The sequence below is a fragment of the Dermacentor andersoni genome, chromosome 9 (genome assembly GCF_023375885.2).
Source record: "Dermacentor andersoni chromosome 9, qqDerAnde1_hic_scaffold, whole genome shotgun sequence".
NCBI lineage: Eukaryota > Metazoa > Arthropoda > Arachnida > Ixodida > Ixodidae > Dermacentor > Dermacentor andersoni.
Window position 1 is genome coordinate 102,360,172 of NC_092822.1, and position 7,044 is coordinate 102,367,215.

Genomic DNA, 7,044 nt, shown 5'->3' on the forward strand with positions numbered 1-7,044 from the left:
CAGCTGGCGCTTTAAAGCGCCTATCTCCGGGACCGCCCCACTTTCGTAGCCATTTTCGCTACGTAAAAACTGCAACATTAGACTAGATTCATGACCGCCCAAGTTCATAACGATTTATTTCTTCGCCGGTGTACAAATGCCATCGTCGTTTTAACATACACTAGATGACATAACCATTGGTACGATCCGAAATGAGCACGTTTCGGGGAGCAGAAGAATGCGAAATTCACTTGCAAACACGGTGACTACGCGCATGTGGAGTTCCCCAAAAGTAGACATGGCGGCAGCGCGGCCGGCGATAAGACAGGTGCCGACAGGCGACGACGCTACCTTCGAGCATCGGACGCACTGTGGGAACCGTAGGATGCAAGCGCGCACACGCTACAAACATACACGGTGAGGTCTTCGAATTTCCTGCGACGTACCCTCTGTCCGTAAAGCAAATATAGTTTTTTGTCCAATGTCCGTGGTACTAGAGATCAAAGAATGAACGCGCTTTGAGATCGCAGCGCGCAGCCGCTATAACCATTGACTTCAAAGAGCTTCAGATTCAGCAACAGCCGCAACAGTATCACAGCTAATCGCTGTATCTGCGGCTGCTCCCGCTACTCGCCTTGCAAGAAGCACGCGAATTATTTGAGCCTCGCCGAACTGTCGTCTTCTCATGTTCCAAGCCTGCAGGTCTCGTATGTTCAGTTAAGAACACCACAGGAAAATGAAAGAAATACAGGTAACGGACTTTTATTGTGCCTTACTTGTCACCTCGTCATCTGCAGAGATGCTGCAAACTATTTTAGAAGTTTTATTTTTGTAAAAATAGGAAAACTAGTAGTAATGTTTATTTCTAGGTGGGGCGACAAACGTTAAGGTAGGTTCGGGTGTGTATGTGTGCGCGCAAACGGGGGCAACCGAGCTTCATTTTGCGCACACTTTTGCAACAGTACGCATGGTTACCGCTAGTTTCGTAGTCGCATTTTTTGGTCGTAGTATTTATTATTTACGCTCTAAATTAGGTAGTTCTTAAAAATTTATGAAGGTTAGTTGATGAAAAATTATTGCTAATCAATTAGTGGTTCTTAAGTGCCGTTATTTTGTGTTTGAAAGGTTTTTATAACTGAATACGATAGTGAAGCCATGTGAAGCTGTGAACGGCTCTCGGACTCAGTTATGCGGTTGCAGTTGTGCGGTGGTTCACGCCTCGTGCTTCTTGATGAAAGTATTTTCTTTTCGGACATCATGACGCACATTTTAGTGAAATCCTTTAACGACGATAAGTGGGACGTTTATCCGGTGAAGTGGTTGGCTCACCCAACAACTAGTCTTCTACTGATGTGCGAGCCTGACGGTTTTGATGAGTTGCGCGGCAGAGGCCATGATGCCTCTTCGAGAGAAGGCACCCCGAAACAGTCGCAGCCGCACTTCTGAAGATAGGTAAGTAATCTCGTTTTCTTGGGCACGTAGCCTTCTTTTCTATTTTGACATTGACGAGCGTGACATGTTAAGCACACCGTTCACTTTCTTGAAGCAAACCGCATGCCCCGGAGCAAATGCGCGCGATACTAACTCTCGCTGCCGCCGTCACTTCGTTTGAAACAATGGTAGGCGAAGAGGCAGCGGCGCCCCATGTGCGTAAAATTGCATTGCTTCATTTGTTCCTGTCTAATAACGTTTCCTTCATTTGTATGAGAGAACACAATTGGAACATAAGGATAGGCTTCTCTGCGCAGTGATAATTTTCTACAATGGCCACGTCATCTTTCATGGGGGCTCACGTATGCCGTCTAAGCGCTTGTTATCGCGTTCCGTTACGTGAGAGGCGCGCTGCCTTTGAAGGTATTTAGGCAGGCACTACGAGTTTAGGAGAACCGCGACAAATAATCGTGCAGCAGGTGTGCAGCTGTGCTACGCTTGTACCACACTCGTACCGGAAGGCAGTGTTGCACTTCACGCTTACGCATTTCGTAACTATGGCGGCCTCCGTGGCAATTTGGGGCTCGAGGTCGTGGATACGATCCCTTCAGCGGCCGCATTCCAAAGGAGCGGAATGCAAAAACGCTCGTGCATTGTGCATTGTATGCACGTAAAAATTTCCAGGAAGTCAAAATTAATACGGAGTCCCCAACTACGACGTGCCTCATAATCAGATCGTTGGTTTGGCACGTGGAACATCAGAATTATTATTTTTTTCCGTAGTGGCTCATCGTATACCATACGGTTAGCGTGATCACCTTTTGTGCCGTAGCGGTTAGCGCGCCTCGATTTAGGTTGCGGCTAATGATGCGGCGCACCGCGAAATATATTTCGCCTCTCTGGGATTTGCGGAGAACGGCCAACCGATTAGTCACAGCTTCCGCGCGGTGACTGTACACGGATACACAGTGCAAATGAACGGAGGTGTGGTGACGTGGCCAAAGAACACAGCCGCCGACGGGCTCACCTTATCGTCTATCAGCGCCAAAACTACCGCAGTAAGCATCTTTATGTAGCGCGGCGGGTTGCCGTTGAAGGCGTACTGTACAATTTTAATAAGCGATAACCGAAACATGCCACCGTTCTCTGCTGCCTCTTTGAGATGGACCGATCCGAATGTGCGTTGTTTCCAGAAGCGAAAGGAGCGCCAATCGGCGCGTTGTCGCCTCGAGCTAAGCGTCGCACTCGAGCACAGTTTGCGCGGTGAAGAATGACGCGTGCATGAAGCTAGCTCACTGCGCGGACGCTACCGCGCAAAACGCGCAAGGGCGTGTACGCGACGTTCTGCACACAAATCGCGCGGGATGATCGGAGCCACGCCGGAGCGGCTAGTTACATGTTCTCACTCGGTACATGTTCTCACTCGTACAGGCACGCTCACGCTCGCATCGCTCTCGGCGTATGTTTAGGTCATTCCTTCTACTGGACTTCTGCCCAAAGATTCGATATCTGTTTGGTATGGGCTATGCACTGTCGCGTGGTCTTTGGTTCTGCGAGAGAGCCGGGAATATTTTCCCCACTGTGAAACATCGCTGTGCGTGTTTTAGCTAACATTTACCGTAGCAACCCATTCCTTCCTTTTCTCGACGGCACTCGTAAAGAGTCGCAAATTTTTACTTGCCAGTATAGTGTGTAGTTCTATTTCGCGCGTAGTTATGTGCAGTGTGTGGCAGATTCTTAATCCGCGCAATATCATTTTCTGTCCACATTCCCTTCGCGTGGTCTTTGGTTCTGCGAGAGAGCCGGGAATATTTTCCCCACTGTGAAACATCGCTGTGCGTGTTTTAGCTAACATTTACCGTAGCAACCCATTCCTTCCTTTTCTCGACGGCATTCGTAAAGAGTCGCAAATTTTTACTTGCCAGTATAGTGTGTAGTTCTATTTCGCGCGTAATTATGTGCAGTGTGTGGCAGATTCTTAATCCGCGCAATATCATTTTCTGTCCACATTCCCTTCTCACAGGTTACGTATGCAGTAAATTCCCAGATGCTAAAGTGTTCTACGCCAAAAGCACCTTGGCGTCGTGCAAGAGACACCCGTCGATATGTGGCTGATTCACTAGCAAGCTCGCATCTCTGTTGCCACTCTCCATCAAGTGGGATTTTCAACTATCTTTTGTGTTGCTCTGTGGTGTACTAGCTGCCGCATGGACGCTGTGAAGGCTTACTTTCGATTTGCTCTGGCGTTTAGTAGTAAAGGATGGGCTACCTTTTGAGGGGAGGCATTTACTTTTGTTTGTGAGAATGTTTACCAGCCTAACCAAGTGATACGTGGGTACTGTAAACAGCAGCACGAACAGAGGCGGACGACAAAATAGGTAGGAGCACAAACGAGCGCAAGCTCTACTAAAAGTTTGCTTTTGATGACAAAGGTATTAAACACACTGGTCAACTTGGCAAAGGTAAAAATCCGTGCATGCGTGGCAGAAACAGCCACGTGCGACAAGAAAAAAATATGAAGCCATGTCATGTAGAATAAACGTGCGTGAAAAACGAGAACTATCGGTCAAATCTATTGAAAAAGCGAAAGATTTGTCCGATAAGTGATACTACCCAACGGGAAATACTCTTTTGAGAACAACTTTTTCCCACTAAGGGCAACAGATAACTTGGTTATGCAATTGTTTCGTTTGTGATCAATAAATATTGCTTCTGGAACTCCTCCGGTGTTGCGGTATAGAGCAGAACGAACGATTGTTTCATCACAAAGACCAGATCACAAGAGGACTTATGGAAGCATTACTTATTGATCACGAAGAAATATTCATAAGCAAGATTTCTGTGACCATTAGTGGGAAAGAGTTGCTGCAGTACTTCTCGTTAATATCACTTACAGGAGAAACCTTTCAGTTTTCATGTTTTTGTTAGTTTTTGACGCACATGTTTATTCTACAGGACGTATTTAGGTCCTTTTTTGTTGTGCCGGGCTGTGTATGCTGCGCATCCATGGCTTTTTCTTTGTGAAGTTGGCCAGTGTGTTTAAAATCTTCGGGTTCACGAATAAACTTCTACTTGAGTCAGCGTTCATGTGTGTTCCTACCTTAATTCATCCTTCTCGTCTCTGTTTGGGTGGTTGTGAAATATAAATGTACGCCGAATTGGCGAAGTGTCCATAGAATTGATACATGAAGTTATTTGCGCTGTTTATTTCAGGAAGAACGCTATAGGGTCTTATCTTCTCAATGTTTTTGACACTGAGTACATTTTTCTAGTTCAATTTCAAGGAGTCCCCTGAGGAAGCCAATAAGAGTGATGGTAACTTCCTTTGTGTGTAAGATTTATCAATTTCATCCATTCAAGGTATGACATGGCACATGCCTGATTGTAGGTTGCAAGCATTCGTAGTAAGATCTACTTTTCGGTTCTCATGACGCTTCTTTGTACTGCGCTGCATTCTCCAGGCACATGAACCTTTTTATGCTCTAAGTGCATGCGTTCTTTTTCTATATGTTGGAGTGAAAATTGTAAACTTACATATGCATATATATCATTTTCCTTGTAATCTTTTTCAACATGGGTGCTGTAGCTCCCTCTGTCTTTCAGTTACTGCTTTGTCCCAATTTTTATTTAACCTTTATGTATTTTATGCAGCAAGATTCTGGTGCTATTTTAATAACATTTTATCTGCGAAATTGAGGTAATTGGTGTTTCGTATATGCATTTATTGGCGTTTTTCACTGTCTCAGCAATCTGGCTGTCGAGTCATTGGAACCTTTTCTCATACTTTATGACTATTTCTGGGGTGCTTAATACTGAAAGTGCAGGTGACCATTTATTTGGCTGTGTGGAATTGTGTTAGCCATGTGTTACTACCAATTTTCTGTGCTAAATAATTATTTTTTCTCTTATCGTTCAAGGTATTAGCCTTTCCTTATCTCTTTATTGACTGAGGTAGCACTTAGTTGCTGGGTATAGGAAAAAAGGCCCCAAAAAGTGCTTTAATTAGCTTTGTGCAGGTCCAGAAAGATTACCTGAAAATGAGCTCACTAAATTGAGGAAATGCCACTAAGGAACTCTTCTGTACCCCACATTAACATAATCAAATGGTGTACTGTTTGTTCTTGACTTGTGCCAGGGAGATAAGCTGCTTTCATTACACAAAAGCTTTACAAGTTTATTTCTGAAGAAAGCAGTCCTGGCTTGTCAGAAACACGATTCAGGTGTTCATCATGCCCGACAACTTTCTAAATTATGTCTCGTCAAATAATAGCTAAGTTGAGTGATGTTATTTTATAAAATAATTGGGCAACATGAAAATATATATATCTCGAAGACAAAGCTCAGGCAAGTCTACTTTGGTACTTCATTAAATTTTAATCGTGGTGAAAGACGTGTGCTAAAGGTTGTATATATTTACGTGAAGTCATTTGTTTCAAGTTGGTTATTTTGCCTTCTCACAGTCAGCCGTAGCTCTTCCTGTGATGTGTTAGTGTGCGCAACATTTTGATGTAACATATTCAGATGTCTTTTGTGTATTCACATGCAAGCAGCTCCAAGTGTTCATGTGTTCAAAGTTGGTTGTTACAAGGGTATGCTTAAGGCCTGGCTTTTGAGTCGCTTTGCCTTCTAGTCATAAACTTAAGTCGAAAGTGAAGAGCACAATGATCGTTTTGATTGGATTCATATGTATAGGTTTTTTCAGATGTATTTACACTGCTAGAGTGCTGTAGGTACTAGCCTATGTCTCCAGGTTCGATGTAGTGGTGCCTTATGTACTGTAATAATGTTTCACGTGCACGCATCTTTAGTGTAAATAAAGGTACTTCAAGTTGATCAGTCTCTCCTTTGATTTTGTTTGTGTTTGAGAAAGTTACGAGCAGGCACCGGGGCATGCAAGTGTGAACAGTGAAGCAATTTCAATATATGAATAAAAATACACTAGCCCAACGAAACGTCAATCATATTTCAATGGCGACTTCTGAAATCTCAATGGTATCTCAAGTGTGCAACAATATGCTTTTCAATGCTGTGGCAATAATAACTCAACAACAGGTCAACAGAAATACCACAACGTTAGTTCAACGCAGAATCAACCGTAACTCAACAACCATTCAACAAAACGAACACAACGGGCCGTTTAAGCACAATGGACTTTCAATTGTAACTTAACAATTATTCAACACTGAGGTACCCAATGGTGTTTCAATTCGATTTCAGTGGCCAATATTCAAGAGTGCTCAACACTCAACCCAACAATTCTCCAACATACTCTCAATAATTCCTCAATAAAAAACTCAACATTGACCAACAATATTTCAATGCCTTCTCAATAATTTTTTTTGTACGGGATAAACGCATCTCAAGTAAATGAACAAAGAGAGAGAGAGAGAGAAGTCGTAAGGAAATCAGGGAGGTTAACCAAGCTGGGCCCCGTAGGCTACCTGCACTGAGAAAAGGTGATTGAGAAATGAGAAAGGAGAAGGTCGCACTTTACACTGGTACATAAACAATCAAGGTTTCGTTGTTCAGTCAATCAGAAACAGAATAAATGCAGGAAACACAATTTCCAAAACAGGTTACATAAAGCGCACTAAGGCACGATGTAATTATTGTTCGAACATCTGCTTGGCGAAA

General features: G+C 43.7%; 1 long non-coding RNA gene across 1 annotated transcript; it reads left to right on the top strand.

Moving 5' to 3' along the window:
* Window positions 1-1,166: 1,166 nt before the first annotated feature.
* LOC140213115 (uncharacterized) lies at window positions 1,167-6,243 on the top strand. The gene is made up of 2 exons (XR_011890057.1): window positions 1,167-1,431; window positions 3,434-6,243. It is a non-coding gene; the product is annotated as an uncharacterized lncRNA (long non-coding RNA).
* The last annotated feature ends 801 nt before the right edge of the window (window positions 6,244-7,044 follow it).